The sequence below is a fragment of the Haemorhous mexicanus genome, chromosome 4 (genome assembly GCF_027477595.1).
Source record: "Haemorhous mexicanus isolate bHaeMex1 chromosome 4, bHaeMex1.pri, whole genome shotgun sequence".
Lineage (NCBI taxonomy): Eukaryota > Metazoa > Chordata > Aves > Passeriformes > Fringillidae > Haemorhous > Haemorhous mexicanus.
This window is the reverse complement of record NC_082344.1, coordinates 26,631,064-26,658,801: the sequence shown is the minus strand read 5'-3', so window position 1 is coordinate 26,658,801 and position 27,738 is coordinate 26,631,064.

Sequence of the window (27,738 nt, the reverse complement as noted above, 5' to 3'; positions counted from 1 at the left end):
TACTTTTGGCCTTTGCATTTTCACTGTGTATGTTATGACTCAAAATATTCTGAAGTAGCTTCTTTTTGAATATATTTTTCACAACTACTTTTCATAGCTTGCTTTTTTAAATTAATTACATTTTTTATTTCTTTGTTTCAATTCAATGCATTTTGAACAGTAAAGTTTACCATGACTCTGTGATAATTGCAACACTTCTCCCTATTCACAGCCCCATGCCCAGATGCTGGTGCTGATTCCTTCTGAAAACAGAGATGCCCAATATCTAATGGCTTAGAGGAAAAAAAATAATAGCAAATAACATTTTGTCAAGCTCAAGAAAATCTCTTTCCTTTCAGAAACATTCTTAAACCCTATAAAGCAGCAGAGTACATTAATGACAGTCTAAATGCATCTCTGTGATATGATATTTGAGGATTTTTAGCAGAACACTGTTAAAAGAATAAGGGTAGATGTGCATTTTGATGATTCATGACTTCCATAAAGAGTTTTCAAACACTATCATATGCTATTTATTAAATTAAAGAGCCCAAACTGTACTGAAAACTTTCACATTTTTAAAAAGTGCATTTATCAGCTGCCTACCCATGTGTACCAATACTTTAATCTGTAAAATGACATTCAGAGTTCTATTAAATAATGTCATGGTTCTATAAGTGACACAGGAATTGAGCCACTGAGATATAACATTTTTTTGCACCTTTGAAATATTAAAATATTTCTTTTATAGATTTTGAAATAAAGTAGCCATTCTTTGAGGGACTCTGAATGGTTTGTAGAATTGACAATATTTGTACTTTTTACTTATATGTCCTAAATATTATACCCATTTTTTTCCCATTTCTTTTTGATGTATGAAGCTATACATTTACAATGAGTGTGATAGAGACATTCAAAAATTATGTAATAAATAATGCAAAAGACAATTTAGTTTCATCCCTCAAAAGACATAGTAAAATTCAGAAGTTACTTTTTAGTAAGACAGTTCTTCAATATTATTAATGAATGGTACACTCCTGTGTAAGGTACCTCATCTTTTTATGTCTTATAAAGACGTTAGTAAAATTGCATTATATTCTGATTCAAATTGAATTACAATTACATGACAGTCTTTATGCATTTAGATATTTGAAATTGATTTGAAAACTACATGGGAACATAATTATATTTCTAAAGAATCTTTCACTGAAGAATTTCTGGCCCTTAATAGTTATTGCACTTCATGAATATTCCAATCAACCTCTTGTGACTATTGCCCAGTGGAAATGGGCTGCAAACTCAAAATATGGAAGGTAACTAGGAACGATTGGACACCTATGGCACAAACTGGAAATCTCTTTTTTGTTATACAAATAATGAAATATGAGGTGCTTGGTGTTGAGATGAGTAAAGATGATAGCATCTATCAGATTTGTCAACTTTCAGCTCTGCTGTGTATGAAGCAAAAAATGAGAACAAAAATGTGGAAACATATGGGACTGAGATAAAAGGGCCATTTAACTTATGTGCTTTGATGGTTTCTTGACTTGGTCTTCCTGGCATGTGGTGTGTTTACAGATGGTTCAAAGCCAGTGCACCAAAAGGCAGGGTGTAGGGACTGAGGATGCTTCATTTTTTATTGTAATGTAGTCACTTAGGAGCTCAGCATTTCTTCTGCATGGTGTGTGCACAGAGTCCTGGGGGGGGGAGGAGCATTCCATTTCCATTGTCAAAACCTGTTAGTCATCTTGCTTTTCAAGCTCTGGGGAGATGGGAATTGCTGTGTTAGAGTACAAGGTTTATTTAAGGACTTTGAAGGTTGCAAAAATGGCAGACTCTGAGGGCAATGTGTTTCTGAGTTGAAGTGGTAGGACTTGAAATACATGTCAGCAGCCTTTAACCTCATTTTACAGAGCATTGTTTGGCCACATACAGTAATTGTAAATGTGCATCTCTGAAGGTGCACATTTTTTCAATGTAAGAGCATTAAAATTGTCTTGGTTTATGTAATCTTGGTCCCAGTTCCACTACAGTGAAGCAAATGAACTGCTTTGTATGAAGTCAGGGTTCACTTGCACTTATTTATCCCCCATTTATTTATTTTTTTATTTATGTTGTCAATATTACTGCTTTATATTGGTTTTGATGTCACACTCACTATGCCATTTCAAAAACTTACACTGTTAGCTCTTTTCCCCAGACCCTGCTTTGCTTTTTAGGGAAAATGAACAAGTGTTCATTGGAGTGGGGACTGGAGCCTGTGTGTCCCAGCCTCCAAAGCTGGTGCTGTGATTTTCAGGCTTAATGTGTATCCATTAATTGAACAGAGAGAAACTCTGCAGCTCCTCTGCATGGTTCTGCAGGGATGAGGGAGACACACCCAAGGCTGGCTGTGTAGTTATGGAAAGCAGAAGTCTGTGATGCAGAAAGGCCCAGCAGAAGCTCAGCAGTGCCTCCCCAAAGCTTCAAAAGGGCAGCAACCAGCACAAATACTGGAATTTGTTTGAGCTGAAGCTTACAGACCCTGCCTTAAAAAGTCTCTGATCCCAAAGGACCACTCAGCCAGCAGATCACCTGGGACTTAGGTCGGTAAGGAGAAAGTGCTTTGCATAAAAACTAAATGACCTGTGCCTTCTTGTACCTGGATGGTCGCTAAAATCTGCATTTTGAACACTGTAGAACAGTGTTAAGAGAGACAACTTGAGATCAGGTCCTTTCCAGAATAATTTCTATGTTAAGACTTGCAGGAAAATACATCAGATTCTTTGGCAACCAGCAATGTCCTGAGCGCAGAACGTTGAGTGAGCAGGAAAGGAGGTGGACACTGAGAGTTGTGTAACTCTGGCTCTTTGTTTCCATATGTTTTGTAAAAACTTTTAAAAGACAAAACAGAACACATCAAGCAGGATAAAACACCTTCCTAGAAGCATTGCTCTGGTACTGACTCTTCCAGACTTGGCGTGTATGTTCTGAGGAAAGAAGGAATTGCTTGGTCGCCTCATTTGGAACACGGGAAAGCCTATCTGAATGCTGTATTTGGATCTAAGCATGATTTTGGTGGAAACCATGATTCTGAAATTGATGAAATTAGTAGAAAATGTGGTTTCTAAATGTTCTCTGTGGATTATTGCCATGAGATTGTCATGACATTGGGAGATGCTTTTTAAAATTTCTTTAGATTTTTTTTTTCCCAGGAAGGAAGTCTGAATGAATGTCTGAAATTCTACTGAAGAATGGATTTCCAGTTTGCACTAGCTGCCTCTTTTGCTCCCCAGGATTTTTTCAGGCCATTGTTTTCCTCCACAGCATTTGGAGAGAGGGCATAGGTAGTATAAACTCAAAGTAACTGCAATTCCATTGGCAGCATCACACAGGAAGAGAAGATCTAAGGGCTTCTAGCTCTGTTCATTCGAAGTCAGGAGCTTTCATATTAGCAGAACATCCAGGTGGCACATTCACAGATAAGAGTGTCTTTAACATTAGAGGTTTTTCTGGGACAAAAACATTGATACTTGCTTGAAGAGATAAAAATCAGTTCTGCTGAAGCTCAGTACATCTTCTAATACAAGGCATTATGTGCCATCAGTTTGAGTGGGCAGAAGTACTTTTACTTGAAGTAAAAAAGACTGACCTGTTTGCTATTTCTGTTATGCACCTTTTGTTGCACTTCTGTAATTAGCACAAAAATAGAATCTCAAAGACCTAAAAAATTAACAAACTGTTCCATGGCGTATATAGCAGACATTTCTGCATGATGCTTTGTAGATGTGCCTGAATGTCTCCACGAGATCAAATTGTTGGATGGTTAGGTGGAATACCCAGTTTAACCAAGTCCTTTTGTTATGGTTCTCATCAGAGAAAGAATTTTTCAGTTCATCTCTCTTGTAAGCTGGGTAGAGTTGGTAAAGAAAAAATTATGGCAAGTTGGTTGCAGTTGAGATTGTGAATGTCTTTCAATCAAGTGATTGTTTTTGTCTCATTGTTAGCTAAGTTTAATAAAGAAGTATTGTCCAGGCAATTTTTATTCTCATATTCTCCCTCACTTTACTTCCTCTGAACAATATACAATTTTGAATAATGATGGGAAAAAAAATACAGCTTCAAGATAAGAGTTTCCAAGATTTTCTTTTGGCTTTTTTTTTTTTTTTTTTTTTTTTTTTTTTGGTTTTTTTTTTAGCCTTGAAAAATCTCATACCTGCTATGAGAGATTCCTAAGCAGTAAAAAAATTACAGGTGCAAACCAGATTTGCACAAATATGAAAATTCTTGCTTTTAGTAAGGGAGAAACACATCATGCTTATCCAAAAACCTACAAGTTAGAAGCTGTGTACTATTTTTTTTTCCTTTTTTCCTTTTAAAGCAAATGAAATTCTGCATGTGTGATAGAGCTTCTAACTCTGAATGGAGTTAGAAAAGTGAAGATTTTTATATACTTATGACTTTGCAACTAAGATGGTGAACAAAGCTCTAATTCCACTACTGGCTGTATTTTAATAACACTTTCATCCAGTCTGGCCCAGCACAATATTTCTAATTGGCTTAAAGACAATTTTCAAGTGATAGGTTAAGAAAAGCAAACTTAGGATATAGTTTATTAAGTGACTGCTATCCAGCAGAACATTAATGCTTTTCAATTTCTGGTTCCTTGGAAAATTGAAAACCTAAACACAAGTCTGGTCTAGCAGCCTTTATGATTGGGCTGCTGTACATCCAGCATAACATCATCCTGATGGACACATCCTGTGGTTTCAGCTTTTATGATGATTTTCTCCCACATCTGTGATGTTTCACTTAGTGAAACATGAACGATGCAAATGACAAAGGATTTAGAGCCATTGACTTTCCAACGTGCCAGTAACATAATGGCAATTTCTTTGCTCTTTTTGTGTAACAGGCATTTTCATGTAACACAGATGAGATTGTGACTTCAGATCTCATCTGCTTGGAAACGAGTCAGATATATAAAGAATTATTTCTATAGGAAATGAGGGGAGAAGTTGTGACGGTTGAAAGGGATGCAAGACTGTGTAGTCCTCTCTTTTCTCCCTATTTCATCTTATGTACAACTTCGTAAAATTTAGGGGAAAGAGGCTTCCTCTTGGAGAATGAGCAAACCTACTCAAAAAAAACCCCCAACCAACAAGCAAGCAAGCAAACAAACCTCCTGGGAAATAAAAATCACAGGAAAAATTATTTTTTGAAATGCCCAAAGCTGTGCTTCATTCTCTTACATATCCTACTTCACTGTGATGCTAATATTTAAGGAAAAACTCACAAGGTTTGATTAGATCTGTTATAAACTGAAAGTACAGAAATTTCCAGAAGAAAAACTGATTATATTCTTAAAAATGCACACTGCCTGGATAACTTTCAAATTTAATATGCTCTGTCAGTTGCTGTGCCCAAATGCAAGACATAAAAATTACACTCCATGAGAAGTGAACTGGGTTTTGCAATACTTTCAATATGTGTAATTTTCTTCTAAGATTTTTTTAAAATGTGGTATTGATTAATATTTTTTTTAAATCTCTGTATTGAACTTATAAATGTAAATGGTAGCAAAAGTGTCCAAATTAGAAATTGTCCCACAATTTTTCTAAGGCAATAATGGTGAAATATCCTGCTGGAGCACAGCAACTAATTGGCTTTTTTTTTGAGTTATGTTGTTGGCCGGTGTGTTCTGAACTAAGAAATTTTAAATTCTCATACACAGAGGTTACCATGGAATTCTAAAGGAAATAGTGAAAACATTTCATTTATCCATATACGGAATGTTTAGTATATAAATAATGATTTCCCTCTTTTTGCCAGCCTGCTGCAACCAATGCTTGTTTGCAGGGAAATAGTATTTCCCAATCAGAGGTTCTATGCCTGTTTGCTAAGCATCTGTACTCTGGCATGAAGGCCTTGGTTATATTCTGTGGTATCCAGTTGGGAATCTGTTTGCTCTCCTCCAGTGCTTGGCGCACAGTTGCACTTCTTGGCAGGAAGAGAGGCTGTACTTTGTGGGGAGTGCAGTAGCGCGGAGCAGTCGGCACACGGGAGTCAGGAGAGCCATTATCAGGCACTCTTAATGAGACCTGCTAAGAGAACAGGTAAAAGTGTGTCAGACCAGGCAGTAAATCACTTTTTCTCCAAATTTATAATCTTGGAACTGATCCAGGAAATGGCCATTTCTACCTCTAGAAATAAGTTATACTTGCAGCTTAAAACACACATGTGTCTATAGACTTTGTAAAAGCTGGCAAACCCACTGTGTTTTATTGCTTAGCAGGCTAAGCAATATAAATCTGGGTGTTGAAAAAGTGGGCATTTTTGGTATATAGTTTATTGTATATTTTGCTTCTGAGTATTCTTTGGTTTTTTTAGGGGCTTCCCTTACCATATATGTTTGGGGCTTTTTTATCAGAAACGGTGAATATTTCTTTTTGCTACATTCCTCTTTTTAGATGAAATTTCTCCTGAGATCTTTTGTTCTATTAACTCTTGATTTTTCTATAGTAGTCTTTTTGAATTGGTTATGGCACTCTGTCCTGCTTTTGAGAGTAAAGTTTGTAAATTTGTTGGGGGTGATACTGAGAAGGCTTAAGCTGATAAGAATTTTACCTTTTTACTAGAGATTGTGTATTATGTAGTTGGCTGCATCAACTGAAAATTCAGTTGATGTCTTTTTTTTTTTTTTTTTTGTTTCTATCTGTTTTATATCCCATTTATTAGACTCTCCATGATTGCTAGCACTAGTGAAAAGCTAGAAGCAGGTATGGTCAGGGAGCAATGTGGAGGAAAGAACAGCTTTCTTTATACCAGTGATGGTTTCTGTATACCAGTGGTGATTATCCACCATGGAGAACGCTCAAGGAATTGTTCATTGGAAAATGTGATCAGTGCTGCTGTTCTCATGGAAGGATGCTTTCTCTAGCTGCTCTTTGTCAGAAGCACTGAGGAAGGAAGGCACCTCTGGAGGTCAACTAGTGCAACCCTCCTCTGTTCAAACTTTTGGGTCAACTGCATCAGGTTGTGCAGGGCCATCTACTGTTGTGTGTTAAATTTGCCCAAGAATGAAGACTTCTCAACCTCTTTGGGCAGCCTCAGTTTGACCATCCTCACACTAAGGAAAAAGAACAACCCAAAGTGGAAAGCAAAACAACCAAGCAAAAACACCTCTGAAAAACCAAACACCTCTCCCCCTTTCCTCCCCCATTTCTTCTATTTAAATGGAATATCCTGTATTTTAACATAGGTCTATGTTAAATAGACCTCCTTTCTGTCTCTTTACATCACTGAAAAGGGTCTGGCACTCTTTCTTTATTGCCTCATATCAGATATTTATCCACAGGGAGAAGTTTCCCTAGAGTCCTTTGTTCCCTAGGCTGAGCAACCCCAGCTCTCAGCCTCTCCTCAGATGACTGGTGCCAGTCAGCCCCCAGTCTGCACTGGCCCCGTGTGCAGGACTTTGCATTTCTTGTTGCTGAACATCAGCTAGTTCCTGTCAGAACTTTTCCTCAGCCAGCCCAGGATCTTCTGGGTGGCAGCATGGCCTCCACATTCACCACCTGCTCCTTTGATTGTGTGTTACCTGCAGACCTGCTGAAGGTGCACCCTGCCTCATCCTTTGTGCTGTTAATGAAGGACGTTAAAAGCTGCTGGCTCTGTATTTATCCTGAGGAGCCCCACCAGTGACTGTGCTCCAGAGTCAGCCTTTAGGCTGCTGATCACAGCCCTCAGAGTCTGGCACTCCAGCCAGCTCTCAGTCTTTGGTGATCAGTGCATCCATAGATGTGAAAGCACTGCATCCTGACTTACTGGAAAAAAGGAAGCCTGGCAGCACACAGGTGTGCAGAGATCATTTGGCAAGTGATCCATTTACTGATGTGAACATTGCACATTTCATGTGAAAATATTGATGGGAATTTCCATTGCCTCCCAGGTTTTTTGAGGAGTAGTGCAATTGGTGTGCCCTTTAGGTTTGCATTCTTTTATTATTTCTCTGATTGATCTCTGTCATTAAGTGCTCAGATGCTGAAATATCTGTACTGTGAGACGACTGTCATCTAGTCAGAGAAGGATTATGTCATTTCAGAGAACATCTGCTCGCAGAAAGGAGATAGAGAATTATTGTGCACACAGTAAATTTCTAACTTGCTCCTGTAGGTTTAGTAAAAATACATAATTTCCTTTGTGAGAGCGAGAATACATCAGGTTGATAACTGTGTCATAGCTACAGTGACATGCAGAGTGGAGGATAGACAGCTTTTCCTCCTTGAAGCTGTAAAGAGGTTCTGCAGCTGTAGAGTCCAGACTAAACTTGTTAATTGTGTTTGTTTCTTCCCCTTCTTAGTTGCTCAAAATTGTTACTGTCAGAAACAAGTTATGCCTTTGTGTAGAGTAAGGGTCAATGCAAAATTAAGGGAGGGCAGGTTCATCTTGTAAAATAAATAAACTCCCAAAGAAAAATGAAATTAACTGCTTAGTTAAGTGCTATGAAGTCAGTAGAGAGAGTATATTTACTTCTGATTGGAATGGAAGTTTTAGACCTTTCAAAAAGGCCGATGTAGAAAATCAAGGATGATTCTAATGGCAGTCTTTCACAACACGCCTGTGCTGGCTGTGCCAGGTGAAAGGGCACTGGGCCACTGTGACTTGCCCAGTCAGTCTTTGAAGATTGCTCTTTACAAATGGGGGGACGTGTGTGTATGCCCCTGCACACGGGTGTGTTTCAGGAAGCACATGATTTGCTGCTTCATGTTGGGTGATTAGTCTGAAGAATGAATGTGTCACCCCTTAAAATCTTGCCAGCAGCAGCAGCACTTAAATCTGGTGTTTTTGTAATGTCTTTGTAATAGACATTGTGTGTAGAGCAGGAAGCTGTTGCTGCCTGCCAGTGTTACAAGGTTATTCTGACACCAGGTAGAAGCATGTCAGAATGATCAAGCTTGTTTTCTTGCTTTCTTTATTTCAACAGCGTACATCAAGGCATAAACTCTGTCTGTTTTGAGTGTATATGTGCAGATCTCACAATGCTAACTCATTCTGTGTCCTGGGTTAGCTGCTTTATTAGGCATAAGAGGAAAAGAGATGCACTTACTCATCAGGTCTATGGCTCTTTGTCTCATCTGTCAAACCTTATTGTCTTCTAGGTCACTGCTAAATATATTTTCTGTCACGGCCTTGTCCTTCACCATGGTTCAAGATGCACAATCCTGTTCTGTTCCTAGGAATTTCTTTTTGCCTGTAATTAACTACTTTGAACTCTGACTCAAGGGAGAAATTTACCAAGTTGCCTCATCCCTTAGTGTTTGGAGACTGCTTCACCGCAGTCCTAAAATAAAATGAGACCAGAGAGCTGCCCATAAAAAGCTTCTGGCTTTTCTCCATTATTTAGTCATATCACTGGCCTGAGACCTTCCCTTAAATGGAAGACAACAGCTCTCTAGAGTCATCCTTGAAAATGGTCCTCCATGCTTTGCCTCCCATCTTGCCTGTTAATATTTGAAAACTGTTTTGACAAGCTTGAATGTGGATTTGGTTGATAAGACTCAGAGCCTGGAAATAGATGGTAAGAACCAAATATTGATCTAGAGTGTTATTTTTGATCACACCTTTCCTGGTATCACAAAAGAGGAACTTGAAACTGCTCTTATGATTTAATGACAGACCCTCTTCTGACAGTTTGTTGGTGTTAGTTAGGCCAAGTTTAGTTTATTCCAGGATAATGAGAATTTTATGTTTGTCTGCTTCTCTGGGAAGATCCTACTTTTTATGCTTTTTACAGTAATTGTTTAGAAAAATGGGAGCGTGTGCTTAGCAGATTTCATAATGAAAAGTGATATCAAGGAACTCTAGTGAATTTTCCATTATAACTTTGAAAATCATTTTACATTAATGACTTGAAAGGCATTGCATTATTTATCTATTAAGAGAAATATTTTATCTTTTGTTCTGTCTTGTACAGCACAGAGTATGTGGCAGATAGAGAGTGGAACAGACAAAAAGAAGTACTGCACCACACCAAAGTCTCCCTTTGTTGCGGAGAGAAAAAATATTGAATCTTCAGCAAAATATGTTTGAGACAGTCCTAGAATAAATTAATTTGGGTAGCAGAATTTATCTTTAAAATTAATTGAACATATCACACTGAGGTAGTTTTGTCCACTTTTTTTTAATGACTACAAGCAGCAACTTTGATATAAAAGTCAGTATTCTGTGAAAACTAATTACTTTTTCTTGTTGCTGGTTGGATTGCTGTAGAGCTTACCCAGAAGCATTGAAAAATTTTTAAAACAGTTCAGTTCTTTGATTATTACATTGTGTGTATCCAAAAAAGTTTTTACTAGTATTTTCAGCCAGCTAATTAGAATTGGCCTTTTGCTAAGGAAAATTCCTTTTGTACTGAAATATAGTCTTATTTTAAATCATGTTGGTTTTCTTTTTCTGCTATTCTGTATTTATAGTACTGGGAAGAATAAAACCTCCAATCAGTTGGGGTGGTTTTAACCCCAACCATTGACTGGAGCACCACACAGCTGCTCCCTCAGTCCCCTGCAGTGGGATGGGGAACAAATTGGAAGAGGTGAAAGTGGATTAAGTCATGGGTTGAAATATAGACAGTTTGATAGATAAAGCAAAACTGCATGCACGAGCAAACAAAGCCAGGAATTAATTCCCCACTTTTCATGGGTGGGCAGGTGTTCACCCATCCCCAGGGGAGCGGGGCTCCATCATGTGTGACAGTTATTTGGGAAGACAAAATGCTGTTGCTCTGAATGTGCCCCCTTCTTTCCTCTTCCTCCCTCTGTATATGTTGACCTTGACATTCTGTGGTATGGGATATCCCTTACATCCTTAGGATTTATCTGTATACAACAACTGTTATGTTCCCTGTCGTGCAAACCCACTTGGTATGACTGCTGATTTGATATTTCTGTAGGGTCTGTGCTAAGAGAGAGAAGCCAATGTAAAACTAAGCAATATTCAAATATTTTTAAAAAATTTACTCTTTACAAAGCAGGTTTTAGTGGAAAATGCATTAAGGGAGTGAATCATACAAAAAGAAGCCAGAGAGACTGCATAATTTCAGATTGTGATATTTTTGACATGAAATGAAATTCTGGAAAAAATCTCTGCTGTCAATTGAAAAAAAAGAGACTGGGGGTGTTAACAGAAAAGCTTTACCTCTGTAACTTGCACTTACTCTAAAATGTTGTACTAAAACTGCTAGAAATAATAACACCTTTCTGATAAAGTATTTTCTTCCTTAAGCATAGCTTAAGGCCTTTGGTTTAGTTTGTGTGTTTCCATGTTGATGTGCTCCCTCTACTTCCTTCATGTGTTTTGTTCAACTTAAAAAAGTGTTACTCTCAAAATACATTGCTACTGTGAATGTTGGCAACCAGATAGAAAAAATCTTTTAGTTCCTCACTACAAAATAGGATACAGTGCAAATTCACTTCTTTCTGGAGGAAAAAATCAACAAAGCAGAGAGGTTTTATGAATTCCTAGGCACAGAAATAACTTCCATTGGAGTGTTTATTAGACATCAAATAAGTCAACCTTGAAATATGAATCTATAGGAAGCAGAGTATCATTAGTTCTGTTGCTTATGGAACAATTTGTCTTTATAATATATAGAAATAATTTGGCCATGAAGTATTAAAATATTAAATTGAAGAATGTAAATTAGGGAAAACAGAAGAGAAGGAAAATTAGTCAAAATCATATGCAAATGGAACATATTTGTAAGAATTATGTTTACTTAAAAAAAGTTTTATTTGTTTTTGAATTATTACTTATTTCTATCTCTGGGTATAAAAATACTGCAATGAAAATGAATCTCAGGTTATGGGCCTGCTCTCCAAGAGAACGAAGTCCATAAATATGTCATTTTAAGTTTGGTGTATTTAAGTATTCTTAACATTTCCTTTTGATATATAATGATGATCTGCTCCTGTTTCCAGTAGCATCACATCTGAAAACCCTCAACATTTCCTTTTGCACTGCAGTTTGGAAATATTTCAAGAACACAACATTTTGTGGTGAATATGCTGACCATTCCTAGTTTCTTCACTTTGGTTCAGAGCACAGTGTATGATCAAAGAGCTGGAATATCTTGCATGTTTTTTGAAAGAAACCTTGAACTGCAAGTGTTCTCCAGGCAACAATGAATAAATTGTTCACAGTCCTGGAGCAAGTGATATAATTGTGCTAAGTTGTGAAAAGAAGGCCCTTGTTTGTGGCACTTCTGCAATTTCTTTTCCTATTAGAAAGGTCTCTGAAATATTTCTGCATTCTTAAATAAGCATCAGGGTTGGTCTTTTATTTTACCTGTTGTATAAGAAAAGTTATAGAGCTTTTTTTTTCTGAGGCTGTAAAAAATGGCAGAAAATATTTTGAACTGTTGTTCAGTTGTTTAATTTTTCATAGAAAAAGGTTGTTTTGACATTTTTTTCCCAGCAGTGGATTGGAAATAGAGAGATAAGTGAACAGTTCTTATTGCACCTTGAAAGAACATTATAGGTTTTCAGTGTGGACATGTGGACAGGTTCCATGACTTGCTGCTTTTAACGGGAGCAGTGGCTTTTTAGTCATAACTGTTGGAGTCTGCTCAGTAAAAGTCATGGGAACTCAACCCAGATGCATGACTTTGGAAGTCCCCTGAGTTGAGGATATTCTAGGAAGCCATGACCTTCCTGCCTTGAGCTCTAGGCTGATCCAGTGAGGCTTGGCTGAATGGAGAAGGTGTTAGTGGCTGGTTAGAAGGAGCAGATGGTGTAGGGTGAGTGGGTCAAGGACAGGGCTGGATGTGGACTGTAGGAAAGGCAGTGAGTGACTCTGCAATTACCTGAAGAGGAGTAGGGCTGTTGAAGCTGGGGGGGTGTGTCAGGCAACTGTTGGGCTCCTTAAGCTGTGAGAAGGTAGGGATGAGAAGGAGCCAGGGAATTATCAGCACAGTTGAAGGAGGACCTGGTTCTCAGGCTCAGCTCACCAGATGTGCTGCTTGGGTGGAGGACAAACACTGTTTTCTCTGCTGAGTCTCAGGCCCCAGCTGAATTTTAATGGATTGGGATCCACACAAGCACGTCTGCTGCTGCAGCAAACTGCAGCAGAGGAAGAACTTTTAAATTCAGCCCAATGCTCTGTCTCCCAGCTGTTGACTAAGAAGGCTACAGAATTTCCAATAACTAAAGAGTACAGAAATATTCCTGCACTGTTAACACTAGGTCAGGTTGTTGACAGTGGCTCAGAAGGCAGATTTGCATGTAAAACATGACAGAACTGTCACTGCAGATGCTCTGGATCATTGGAAATCCTTCATTCAAATATTGACTCAGTCCTTTCCTATTTACTTGCTGAAGTCTAATTAGAACACAGCATGGAGTGACATGGCTGTAGTGCACTCTGTTCTTTGTTTGTGCATTGTTTAAAGATTGCAATAATGAAGTAAAGTAGCACAATAAGAAAGAAAAGGAAAATAAACCTTTATATTTGGGAAGATGCTTTACCAGATGAAGTACTTTACCTGTTTCCTTCAGATTGGGGAAGCTTATCTCTACTTCTATCAAATTTCTAGATTTTAGGAGTCTGCAGAATTAAGTAAACAAAATATATTTAAGGAGTGTGATGCTAATCTTGTAAGAACAGGCTTATGAGATTGTCCCCAAAGTAATCTAAAAGCGATCAGTTGATGATAAAACATTTTGAAATAATGAGGCTTCTGAGTGTAGTAATGTAATCAGGAATTCTAGGAGTCTCTGGTTGTTAGAGCAAAGTGCCAGCAATGTATTGTAGAATGAAACATTCCAACAGGACAAATAAAGCTGGAGTTTCATAACAAGATTACTATTGCAGTCTATTTTCTAATATTTATGAAGGTAATTCTGTGCTTACTTGAGCTCTTCAAAGCGCATTAGAACTTCTAAAATAGCTGTAATGTAAACAATCTACTTTAAAATGTTAGATTTTTCCAATACTATGGAAATGGCAAGGCAGTGTTATTTACCTAGTACACATATTGAGCACAATAGGCTGTAAAAGAATTGTGTTTTGTCTCTATGGTGTTACAGAAATCACCACAACTTTCACATAATAAACTGGTATATAGACCCTTAAAGCTGTTGTCTTGAGTTTTAGAAAGTATTTTGCTAGATTCCTGGATTTTTTTCCCACTTAGAATCTGCTTGAAAGACCTAAAAATGTGGCTGACTGTCCCCTTTGTGTGAAACTAAGGAGTGCTGAGAAAGAGTTATTCTTTACCATGGGTGCTATTAGAAATGTAATGGAGCAGAGTTTCTCCTACAGTACTCCAAAGATCTCAGCTGCCACCTTCTTCCTTTTGCATCATATAAGTTCTGAGAGGAGTTTTAAGGTTTTTCTGAGACATGTAGAAAAAATGTAAAGAAGAAATAAAGGCCTTCCACAAACATTATAAAAAAATTTAAGTTGGAAGGGACCTCCTATTCCCACATCTGTCTCCAAGCAGAGCTGCCTTCACAGTTGCACAGTCCCTTTCCTGGTGCTGAATATACAGTTAACCTTCATTGCTCTAAGGCTATACTCGTGATAAAAAGTACTTTATTTTCTACCTACCTTGCCAAGTCCACTGCCGGGGTGAGAGTCCCTGATTTTAGTCATTTTTGCAGATGCTGTGAATCTGACTTTAGGATATGACCCTAAGAATCATCTAAGAAAGATATCATTGTAGAGAAGATTAAAGAAATATTTAGGAAATAAAAATTGGAAGGCTCCAATTAGGCAGAGAGATGTTAGGAAATGCACAAGGGTTTGTGGGTATAAGTGAGGGAAATTCTGTAAAGGGAAAAAAAGTCAAAATTATGGGGGTTTTGTTAAAGTGAGTGGAATACCACCACAGGGACAACTTTTTGCCATGAAATAATGCATTTTTCAGTAAGCTTTGCCATGTTGTCCCATTCTTTAGAGAGCAGTGGCCTTTCACGTGTCTATTAAAATACAGCATCACTTTAAAATTAGGTTACAGGATATCATCTAAAACAAACGAGATTTATTTGTGTAAGTGAAAAAGACACAGATAAAATCAAACATGTTGACAGGCTTACAGAGACATTTTACATACAATCAAGTAAATATTTTAAACAAATCAGTCATATGTTATAGGGATACTTTTTATTTGAAGGTTGTACTGTGCAAATGTTCTGAATTCATTTTGCATTGAACATGTCATTGTTTCCTGTTTTCTGCTTCCTAATGCAATAGTTTTAGAGCCATCATCATGGCACTGACTTGGCATAGTGACTACAGGTGTTCACTTTCTAGGTATCAAATTGAAAGTGCTGTGCAATAGCATGTAGATTTTTAGCATGCATTATGTGTGTCTCAGTGGCATTTTCTTTTGAAGCATTCTGCAGAAGCAACAGGGATGGGAAATCTGAATTCAACTGCTGGAAGTTTTAAATTTTACATCTGGTGCAAGGTGATCTAATCCTATGTAAGCCTGTTAAAAAGAAAAAAAAATCACCAATTCCAATGTTTTTTATACCAGAAAAAAGTTAACACACTCTCAGCACAACAATATTTTGGTCTTGCTTTTTGTGCCCCTTTTACATAAGGCACTATCAAATGCCTCAGTGTTGCTATTATGTGCTTATATTGTTTTTTCTCTTCCTTTTCCTTGTTTATATATGAGTCTTTTTATATTTCTCCTCATTTTACATACTCTGCAGTAACCTTATACTGGATATACTGTATGCCTTGCTATTCTTCTTTTGGGCTGGTCTCAAGTTTATCAACCCTGAATGTCAAATGCCACTGCTGGTTTTCGGGAAAATGTCTACTCTGACAATATCTGAAAGACAAAGAAATGGAAGAGGGCAATATATCAAAAGGAAGCTGCTGCTTCCACTAATCCAGGGCTTCTCTTTTGTAGGGTATTTTTTTTAAGGCTGGTGCTTAGTGTTGCTGCTCCTGCTCTCTTTGCTCCTGAAGCCACCAGCAAGCAAAGCTCCCACTGCTTTTGCTGTTGTTGTGTTGTTGGAATGCTCCAAAATGTCATAGGATACAGTCTCAGTATGTCTGAACAGCTCTAAGACCGGTATTGATCTGCAGCTGTGCTGAGATCTGGATATTCATTCTCGTAATATCAATTTTAAGTAGGTATTTTTGGTTTTTGTTGATAACTTTCTGCAGGGAGGTGTTACTAAGCGAAGTAAACTTTTTGCAAACTTTGTTTTGCAGATCCTTCACCATGTACAGCTGCTGCTGTGGCCCCTGCCAAAGTGCTTTTGAAATCTGCTGCCTTTAGTGATGAAAACTTGGCACATTTGTTGGCAATGGATTCTCTCTGTGTTCCCCAGTGAAATATAATTCATGGCAGTAAGGATGTTGGTCTAGCTCAAGTGAAAGACTAATTTCAAGTCTTGAGTGTGTAATGCAATAATGGGAAGGGATATGATGTGCTTTGAGTTTCTAGAAGATGGGTGGGAGTTTTTCTGAGCACCACTTAAAAAAAAAAGGCTGCACCATTGCTTATGATATGTCTCACTGATTAGGGGATACTAATTATTCTTTCTTCAGAAATTTCAGTTAGCAACTATGATATTTGTAAGGATTCCATCTGGAAAATAAAGGTTGTTTTCCAGTTATAAACTTAGTAATAGCTTGTGAAAATATAATTTGCAAATGTAGTCAACAGCAAAGGCCCAAATAAGGAACAAAAGTTGTATTAATATAAAATTATGTGAGATTCATTTTTCCATTGAATTTGTTAGCTTTTTCCATACTTTTGTATGTCTTTCAAAAGTAATTCATATCAAAATTAATTCATATGAAAGGAAATTTAAAAACTGCACGTTTGTCTGTAATATAGGAGCTGAAGGGAAGCAGTACTCAGGAGGTTTTCCTGTTTAGTTTTTTTATATGGTTGGATAATAATGATCATAACATTAAGTGTATTAAAAAGACACCATAAAGCCTTAAGATTAGATTATTTTTTCTCTAACAGCTTTTGTACTATACTGAAGTTGTAAATGTTTTTCCTTAAGGCTTTGAATGTGTCAGTGGAAACAATTTATTTTTTAAATTAAAAGGAGCAGAGAAGAGGGATAATGAAGGAGTCCAGGAAAGGAAATGAAGATCCTACATTTCACTGAACTGAAGCCAAATAATAGCTATTACAGAGCAGGTTTGGGAGCCTCAACTAATTGTATTAAATCAGCTTAAAATTATCCATGGGATGGTTTTCAAAATTGCTGAAGAGACTTTAAAAAACAGCATCAGAATAGGACAGATCATGGAATAGCAGTGTAGTGTGAATGTGTAGAACCTGTTTTTCCAGTGGGAATCTTCAGAGTGTTACCACTTATCAGTAAATCTAATTTTAATACCTTCTCAAATATTCCTAAAGTAACAAGGCAGTCATTCTTAGGAATATAAAAATGTTTGCTAATGTATTAATAATGAGAGTTAAACAAGAGGAAATTGTTCCAAGTTACTGTGCCTGGCACTAAAATACTGACATTTACCTGCAATTAGTGTTGCTGCAGTACTTATGGCCCAACTCATATTCAGCAGCAGTGTTAATTTCTTATATATGGCAAGGATCAGTATTTGAATGCTGTACTTCATGATTTAATTTCATTTTTAAAATGTAGAAAATGGAAAAGATTTTCTTGGTTTATCCTGATCTAAGGAGAATATTCCCACAGAGACATTGTAGAAATATAGATTAGGTGTGCATGATATAAATTAGAAACACAAATTGCTAAAATAGGCAAATAGTGCTGCTGTTGTTTTTTGCTGAATCGGAAGGACTGAGATTATTTTTGGAATAATTTTCTAAAATTTACAGCTCTGGTCTTCCCCTATGCCCATTTTCCCCAGATATTTTTCTTTCAGTATTTTTTTCTCCAAGAATATTTTCATTTCCCTTCTGGCAGGATGGAGATGAAGCCAGTTCTAGTTACCCCTTGTAATTTTCAGCTGCTAAGAACTTAATTTAAACTGCTGTTCAGCAGTAGCTGTAGTTAGCACAAAGTCCTTCATACTGAAACATCTGGCCAGTGTTACTCTTCTCATGAAAGTTGTGGCAAAATAAAAAGCACTGTGATTGTGGTTATAATTTAAATTAGCTATCTGAATTTATTCCATAGGATGACCCTTAGGTTTGTTCTGACAGCAGTAATTGTTTTTTCAGTTTGATGGCTGGCTATTCTTCCATCAACTTCAAAGATTTCCAGACACCTTGGCTGCGTTAAGAAACTTTAGGTAACATTCTAGTTTGAAAAATTCTCACTTGCAATAGATGTCCCATTTGAATCAAACAAAATGAATTCTCAAGAGCCTGTGCTGTCTGATACTTCCTACCAAATGTTTCATGCTCATCACGAAATCATAAAGTGTGGTTAATTTGGTATAAGGTGATATCTGGAGACCTAAACAATAAAACCAGTGTTGATCAACTGTTGATTATTGATGTTTCATAAATGTTGATTATTGATGTTTCAGAGATACAAAAATTAGGGGGGAGAAATTGGAAGTGACCAGTGTTATTCAAATTCTTGAGCCATTTTCTCACCTGAAAACCGAGAGGTGAAAATGGAAAAATGAAAGGTGCATTACCTTTCTCCTCATGGCTCCATTGAAAAGAACAACCTCATTCCTTAATATGCATCCTGAATTGCAGAGTGCTTGCTCTATTTCTAAAGCACAGCCCTGTTATCTAGTCTTTTTAAAGTGGAATTACCATCCATCTATGAAAATAGCTCTATTTTGTATGGTATGGTATGCTGCGGATGCAAGCTATGCCAGTAAATCTTTAGATGTAAACCTTTTATTCCAGGAAACACTGCTCATGTTTTCCCACTTCTGGCCCCTACTGCTGCCCTGAGAGGGAAGGTGGACACAGAAGAGGCTGAGTATCCATGGCCTGGCTCTCCAGGTGTGCCTCCTGACCCCAGCCTAGAACTGTGCCAGCCGGGAGATGCAGCTCTGTTTGTTGTTTATGTAGTGGAAAAACCAACAGACCTTTGTTACGATGTTTGTTGTTATCTCAGTGGTTCCAAAGAAAGCATCCAAAACAAATGAGGGGAGAAAAAGTAAGATTTTCTGTATTTTCAGCAAAAATTCTTTCAGAATTAAGCTGTACTATTGGAGTTGCAGGTAATGATCCTACTGTTACCTCTTTCCCTGAGCTATAGCCAGAGAGCCCATCTAATGCTATTCCTACATTTTACAACTATTGGTGAGTACATTGAAGGTTAGCTCTTTAATTGCACTGTGTTTTATTTGTAATACAATTTTAACATAGGACTGTGATTTATTTTTTTGCTCAAATTAAAAGTAATGGGGCAAAACAGATATGAAAAGACATTATCCAGCTCCAGTGGCTTAAAAAATTAGTTTTTCTTCAACATATTACAAGGCAATTGTGAAATATAGGTATGCAGGTTCATGTATTAGTAATGGACATATGCATGTGCTTATTTTTAATTTGTTTTCCTATTTCAGTACATTCTTTATGAAAGGAGAAAATTCTAAATGTGCATCATTAACAGCTCACCAATCAGGGTCCTCACAGGGTTTTGTAGTAATGCTAAGCAGGATTTGTTCATGCTAATAGACCACAGAAATCTTATCTTGATGCAGTGATTATTGCTGAAAGGTTTTCTCAAGTTTACATCTCACAACTACTTATTCAAATACTTCCAAACACTGCATTTTCTGGCACCTGTATTAGAGCTGTCTCATTAAAAGAATTGGTTTAATTTCTATTTTTTTGGTAATATTGGGCATTTAAACCAGGTTTTTAAAATGCTGTAGAAGGGAACTGAGAACAATTTTTAAATTTGAAGCACAAACTTTACAAATATTACTTTTCTATTTTTAAAAAAGTACAGTGCTGCTGTTTTAACTGCTGCCCAAAACCAGTGGCAGTGATTTCTGAAAATTTTCAGAAATATTTTTTTCAGTGATTTCTGAAAATATTCAACCCTTAATGAGTTTTTGTGGGAGTGGACAATGGCAGCTCCAGTTGTATAACAGAAAAAGTCTATTCTGGAAATGAAACTATTTCACCAACGCCTGGATAGGAATGAATATTTTTGAATGAGTCAGAGTTTTTGAATGTTAAATTTATAGACCATGCAATCTATAAGTATAAGTATTTGGAGGACAGATCAAGGAATCAGAATATACAAGGAAAGTGGCTGGGATAATTATCTGGTAGTAAATTATAATTACTTATTACCATCATTTTATAATGAAAAAATGTTAGTTGTTTTCTCCCTTTACAACTTAACAAGGATTTCCATTGTTAGAAGGAACTTTGCAACTGTTGGTGATGCAGAGATTAAATTTTTATCCTAATTCCTCCTAATTTGCATTGAAAAGATGATTAGTGTAGATGTTGTAAGTGTAATAAGCATTGCTGAAGGTTAGTCTATTCTGGACTGCTAAAGTTCTTAGAAAGCTTAATTACCTTAGTAACCTTGAAACTGCAAGAAAAGTTCTGTGTTAAGATATTCCTTGTGATAATTTGCTCTGTGCAACATCTTCAACATTGATGGTCAGCAGATCTGAAATTATGTTTCAGATGCAATTTTTTTCATGAAGTGCTATTTCCTTTTCATGAAAAGAAATGTTAAATTATCAGCTCAAGGAAATAACACCCAATAAAATTGGTACAAAAAAACTAATAATTTTTTCTGGTCTCATAATTCTTGAAAAGATATGAGATCAGAACTCAAAACAATATTGCAATCAGCTTATTCACAGGAAGGCAAATTAATTTCTGGATGGGATGTTGTTTGAAGGTTTACACTGGTAAAGAACAACATAAACCTGAGTATGCTGGATTGTGAGTTCTTGCTATATTTTTTAATTGCTTCAGAAAAAAGCTTCTAGAATTATTTTGATGCATTTTATTTAAAATGAAGCTTGTAATCAGATGAAATAACATCAGACAAGGTAATAGCAAAATGTGATTCTCTGGTCTTGCTTTTTCCCAAAAATTCAGGAGAAAATAAGTACAAAAGAATAAAATACATGTAAAATTGCTATGATGTGTACTATGGAATATCTATTATTTGGTGTTGTTAGATCCTTTCAGCTGCAAAAAAACCCAAAGAAACATAACAAATATCAGGAGAAAAACCCAGTAAAACATTACTTTTCTAAGCAGAATTATTTTTATTCCCTGAGATCCCTACATACATGCTAAACTGCTTTGATTGCTTCTGATGTCTGAGAGAATGCAAGTTTATAAAATGATACTTAACTGACATTTAGACTTTGATTTCTAATAGACAGTCTCTCGTATCTTTATTGTTGGAAGATACTGGAAACACTTTGAAATGAGATTATAAATATATTTTTGATTATTGTCATACTCTATTATTAATTTTTATAGAGTTTTTGACAATGAGATAAACCAGTTTGGCTAGGGGTAGTGAAGTGCATGTGACAGCTTCCCTAGCTGGACAGCCACATTTTCTCTTAGTTATTTTAAAAAACACCTGAATATGAAACTTTCAAACTACTTATGTAAACCAGAGATTATTTTCTGGGTTATGGTGGAGTTTCTCTCTTTGGGGAAGTTGAATTTCTAGGACAACAGGCATTCATTGATGCTGAGGTTTGTGACAATGTTGAATGTGGAAAACTACCAGTCATGAGTGATATGGTTGGATATACTTAAAGGCAGAAAAGTAGTGTTTGAATTCAAGCCCAGATGCGTTTTCACAAAATTTTGTCTTTGGGGGGTTTCAGAAAATGTTAACTTGCTCTATTGCTGGTTGTGATAATTCCCTTGTGAGGAATTTTGGAAGGAATTTGAGACGGGACTTTTGACTTTGGCTTTGATCATGAGGTTTGTTTTCTTATCTTATACATAGGTAGGAAGACGAAATATTTAAGGATTAAACACTTAGTTACAAGACCTTTTAAGAAGTTATTGACCAATAAAACACTGCCAACAAGGATATTTATGTCTTTGATCCAATCCTTAAATATTTCATCTTATGGACCTATGTTACAGTGTAAGCTTTCTTAGCCAATCATGTTATGACATACAAACCTACAGTACTATACTCCAAACTCTTTGTTCACCTCTGTAACTACTTTTATTTTTTCTGTATTTTAAACTCTAAAGCTCTAAACTTTCCTTTACTTAGCTTAACTTGTCTCTTCTTTAAACTATAAAACCCCATCCTTGCTTCTAGCACCTGAGTTTGGAAGCCTTTTCCAAGGTCTCAGATCAAATCCTGTGTTTAATTCTAAGTTTTGGCTTACAGGCCCAAAGCTCCGAGAGTTCCTTGCACTTTGGATTCCAGCAGCTGCTGTCCTCAGGCTCAGAAGGTCAGGAACCTTTGTCAGTTCATCCTGATATTCATAACTAGATGTATCTACTTATTTTCCTAGTTACGAGCTCTGTTTGAGCTATGATGGAACTTGATGAATGTTTCACAGTGAAGTAAATCTTTCCTGAGTGTCCTGGTGTGCTTCTATTCTGGCTGCAGGTGACTGAGGTTCTGATTATTCAGGTCAAAAATCTGGCTAAGGAGGGCTTCTCCTTCCTTCTCTTTGTACTATTGGCTTAGCATTCCCTGAAAACTGGTGGAGTGGATGATGGTATGATCATCCTCAAACACATCCCAGGGTTGAATTAAGACATTTTCAGGGTATTTGCAGCTAAAAAATACTTCCATGTCCTGCCTTTTATGCATACATTTACTTCTTTCTGATATACACCATAGCAGATTGCTTGCAAGGTTTTCCATTCTGAGTCTACCCTATAGTTTCCTCTAATTAGTAGGGGCCTTCTTCAAATTACTTTAACAATCCTCTACTTGGGTATCTATGTTTGCATAAGATGAAAATGTCTTCTTCCATACTCTCATGAGAAATTCAGGTACATTGTTGCAAATAATTTTTTAATAGGATTTTATGTTTCTGCTGAGTTAAAATTTAATTTACCTTAATTTTAATATATAGTGGAACCAGTTTCCTTTTGCCAAGTAAAGAATTAGTATTCCTTGTAAAACTTTCCTCTAGTTATTAATGTACTTGTGTTCTCTCTGTACTGCTTTAAATATTTTTCTGTGTAACTTTGAAAGAATCATTGATTCCCTGTGCTGTTTTGCTTACACTCTCAGGGAATGAACTATGTGGCATTGATGGTGATCTTCACTGGACTCATTAGCTCCAATCTTGACAGTGCCTGAAATTTGTTTCCACCTCCTTTAGGATACATTCAGGCTTATGAAAAGGCTTAATTCTATGTTCTGAAGTTCATGGGAAAATCAAGGCATGAATGGTGATAATTCTTTAATTTTTTCTCTTTTTAAACTCAGGAAAAGACCATCTGCAGTAGATGAGTAGCTGTATTTCAAATGGAAATTTAGGTAAATATGGGTGTTGTAAATGTTAAGATTGGAAATGTTTTGTCCTGATGCTTCTAGTGACGCCCTGTCATCTGCAGTAATTCCTGTAAGTAGTGCAATTGGAGCTATTCATGGCAAAATTTGTTCCAAATTATGATTAAAGCTGGAAGTTTGTGACCCTGCATAATCTTTTTTATAATTGTATTTCCATGTCCTTGGTTTTAATCATCTGTTATTCAATATCTGAATGTGCATTCAAAGCTATACTGCATTCAGTTACTCAAAAGCAAATTCTTTACTTTTTTAATCCCTTGAGGAGGCGTTATTACTGAATTTATATGAGAAAATAATTCTCTTATGTCTGCATTTGTGGCAGACAAATCCCTGTATTTCTCAATCATACATTATTTGTGAGTATAGGATTGCCCTATAGGGATCTCTGCCATGCATTTGATGTTTTTACAGAGGCCCTCAATGTCAACATTTCATTTTTCTCCAGGCTTCTGGGATCTGGAGGTTTCCAAGTCTTTGTTAGATGGGTTATCAAACACTCCTGTGTTGAAATCCATTTCCATTGATATGTGTGTATACTGGTGGCTTGGAACTCTGTTAATGTTTACTTTGTGTTTTTTCTGACTCAGGTGCAGAAGAAAGTCTTAAACTATGGTAAATTTTAATCACTGAAATAATGTAAGGGTGGACTTACCTGACATTATCAGATTTTGTCTTGAAAGGTTTGCACACAAGGGTAACAAAGGATCATCTTTTCAGATTGGTTTGAGCTAACCTCATAGTTATGCCCTGTGGGGCTGTGCAATCCCATTGACTAGGATAAAGAGAAGACAAAGATGGAAGAAACCCCCAAACAAATCTGTGTCTCTTCCCAGCTGTAGTATCTATTATTGATTCCTTTTTCTTTTTTTTTTTTTTTTTTTTGCATTTATTTGGCTTCTAAGTCATTGCATGAGTGATGACTGAAGCTATCAGCAGTAAGTTGGGAGGCGCTCCTGTGTCCTTGCTTGTCTTCATTTCAACATTAGCATTATCTTTTGAAACAAATGGCACCACCCTAGCATGGTTGTTTATTGGATACATATAAAAAAATCTGCACATTGTTCTTCCAAATGCCTGTAAGAGACACAATGCTGTGTTTTTGATGCAGTCTTTATTTAGTTGAAGGTGTCCATAGTGCAGATCTAGTGCTGACCACCAAGATTTGGTGGTGTGTGTTCGTGGGGTTTTGTCTGTCTGCTGTGGATTTATTGGTGTGGCTTGTTGCTGTTTCCTTTACCAGAGTATGTGGCTGTAGAATGTTTTCCACTGGCCACATGATGTCCAGGGGTTTTCTGTGTAATGTGCACTGAATTGCACCTGTCTAGATTCTAGGACTACTTGTCTTTCTAATCCTGAAAAAAAATACAATCTGTTAAAGCTATTAAGAAAGTGGAGAATTGCTTCAGTCAAAATATGTGACTTTTGGAATATGCTTAAAGCTGGCAAGACTGTTTTATTATTTTCAGAAATAGCTTTCCTCATTTTGTCTTCTCCATTTTCCATTTTTCAATTCAGAAAGGGACACCAACAAGTTGCTTGTTGGGGGCTTCCACTGGGGACTAACAGTGTGTGTTTTTCAAGGAAGGAATCACAAAGGTGGATTTTATAATATAGTTTCTTTTGCAAACCCTTTAGTTTTTTGAAGTGATGAGCAAAGTTTTCAACACAATGTAATTTAAAAATAGGTGGAGATTCTGGAGAGGCAACTGTGTATTCAGTGGACCTCTGCAGTGATCCTGCTGCGCAGAGCTGCACATGAGCTTCTCTGGGTTGCTCTCCTTTGCAACTTTTAGCTAAGGGGCAAATTTTTGAGTTACATTTGAATGGAGCAATGAAGTCTGAGGTAATCTTTAATGGGAACTAAACGGCTAGTGTAATAAACTTCTGGGAGGAGGTAATTGCTGATCTTTCATTGCATAATGTGTTATTCAACAACTCTGTATTAGTTGCTATTGTCCATTATTCTGGAATCTTTCTCTGTTTACTTCATGATAAGATGAACATTTTCCTCTCTAAAGAAGCCAGGCAAACTCAAAACTTGGCTTTATTTCACAGCATGCAGAATATTTATCAAGGGTTTATATGTATCTCAGGTGAATCTAAATAATTTTTGACAAGTCAAAAATTGTATTCACTATAAGGAGAGAAAATGACTCTACATAAAATCATAACATCACAATAGAGTATGAGTAGAGCCTTTAGCTGTACAGTAAATAATTTTATTTCTTTGTAAATGAATCTCACAGCATACTATCTCTTTCTGAACTGTGTTTTCCACTCAAGTTATTTTGTAAGGATGAAATTAAATTCATTTCAGGGTACATGCTTTCAGAGATTGTAACAGTTCCTGGTTGTTTGAAATATACCATGACTTTCTTAACAGTGAAAGAAAAAGTTCAAAAGACAGTTTTCTGCCTCATTGCTTCTTTTCATAGAAGTACTTGTACTTCAAGTGCAGGATTTTATTGAATACAAATTGAAGCGAACGTATGTCAGAATGAAAATTGCAAAATCGAGTGGTGCTGTGCTTTGCTCTTTGCAAGTGGGGAGAAATGTTGTCACCACTGTGATTACTGAGAACTCAGGCAGAGTTCTCAGTAAAACTGAGATTTGAGTAATAGTTGTGTTTAAAGTAATATGAGTGAATAGTCCTTCTTCTGCAAAAATCCTTTCCAGCGCATGAGTTTTACTTGCTTCAGAAGTAGCAGAATCAATTGTGACAATCTGGCTGACCTTCCCCAGGAAAAATGGGAAGCTTTGGGAAGATGCAGATCTCTAGCTCTCTATTCCTAGAGATGACCAAATGAACACATTAGTTTTGTGTCATGGCTAAGAGAAGTGAAAATAAATATAAATACCGTTGTAGGCCATCTAAGGATACTTAGATGGTAGTGGGTTTCTGTTTCCTTCTCTTATGTAACATACTTCAGAGAGTAATAGGATCTTTTAACCTGAATTTCATTTTAGTGCTTTTGTTCAAGAGCTATCCTATCTCACATTTCAAGCAGCATAGGATGCAATATTGTATTAACTGGCTGGTTGAAGGCAGAGGGCTTGAGATGTCTGCAGGAATTTTCCCAACATTTGGAAGACATCTGTTCTTGTGTAGAGTGGAAGGAAAATCAGAATGAATCATCAGTCTTTCCTATCTGAAGGTACAGAGCAGAGCTCAGGGAAATGTTTGAAAAGGCACTCAAACCAACTGTAAAGCACTCTAATCTTTGTTTCTAAAAATAGTGTGCACCATTAAAATTAAAAAAACCAAACCCTTTCACTATGCTTTTATGAAACTCAGTAAACAGTGTTTTGAAAGGAAATACATAAGATCCATGCTGTGAGTACTTTTGCTATTATAATTTTGTTTAAAAAAAAAGTAAACATCAAGGACTCTGTGTACGTGCATATTTTTAGCTTGAAAAATGACTCTAATTTTGTTAAAATCCAGTAGGAAAAGATTAGAGACAAAGTTTTTGAATCTCAGAGCCTTCATTCCTAGCAGAAATAAGCCCTGTTTTGGCAGATCCCAGAGAAACTTGCCCTTTAAACTGAAGTTTCTTGTGTATATGTATCTTAAGGTAATGCTTACTTCTTTTTCTCCTTTCCATGTGTTATTTATTGCAGTGGTTGATAAAAAGAGTAATGGATTTCATTCCTGGAAAAGCACAGAATTTATAAACTGATATGCTTTTTAAATTTTGAGGCCTGTCCTTGAGTGTGAGACAAAACTACACTCCTCAGAAGAGTTTCCTGAAAATTGATGTGTTCATTGAATTCTCTTCAGGTTTAGCCAAATGTTACCTATTTTTTTGGAATGCAGAGTTGAAGCGGCTGCATGATCACAGGATTTCTTCATCTTTGATTCTCTGTGGATTTAATGCTCCTCTGAAGATTGTCTTTCACCTTGCAAATAATTTCTGGCAAACTTATATTATAGATTTTCCTTTTCCTGCAATAGATAAAAGTGTATGAAGCTGTAACAGATAATATTACCTGGCATTTGGTAGACTTTTTCTATTTCTTTTTCAAAGAATAATGTAGTTTGGTACACAAACCTAGCGTCTCAGAGGCCCTAAAATAGTATCCAGGGAGAGCACTGAACCTTTAAAACCCATTGAATGCATGTGGTTTTTCTTGGCATTTGCCACTGGTTTGAGTGGTGTGTTGGTGGTGTTGGGCCAGTTAAGCTTCCCTTTTCTTCCTTTCCTCTTTTCCTTTTCCTTCTTTGTCTATAAATATAAGAAAACTTGGAACTAAGTCTTTGGTTATATCATACTGAACATCAATTAACTTCCAAATAAGTGATCTATGAGTCTACAATGTTTGTCTGAGTCTCACAGTCTACTTTTCTTGCATCTAT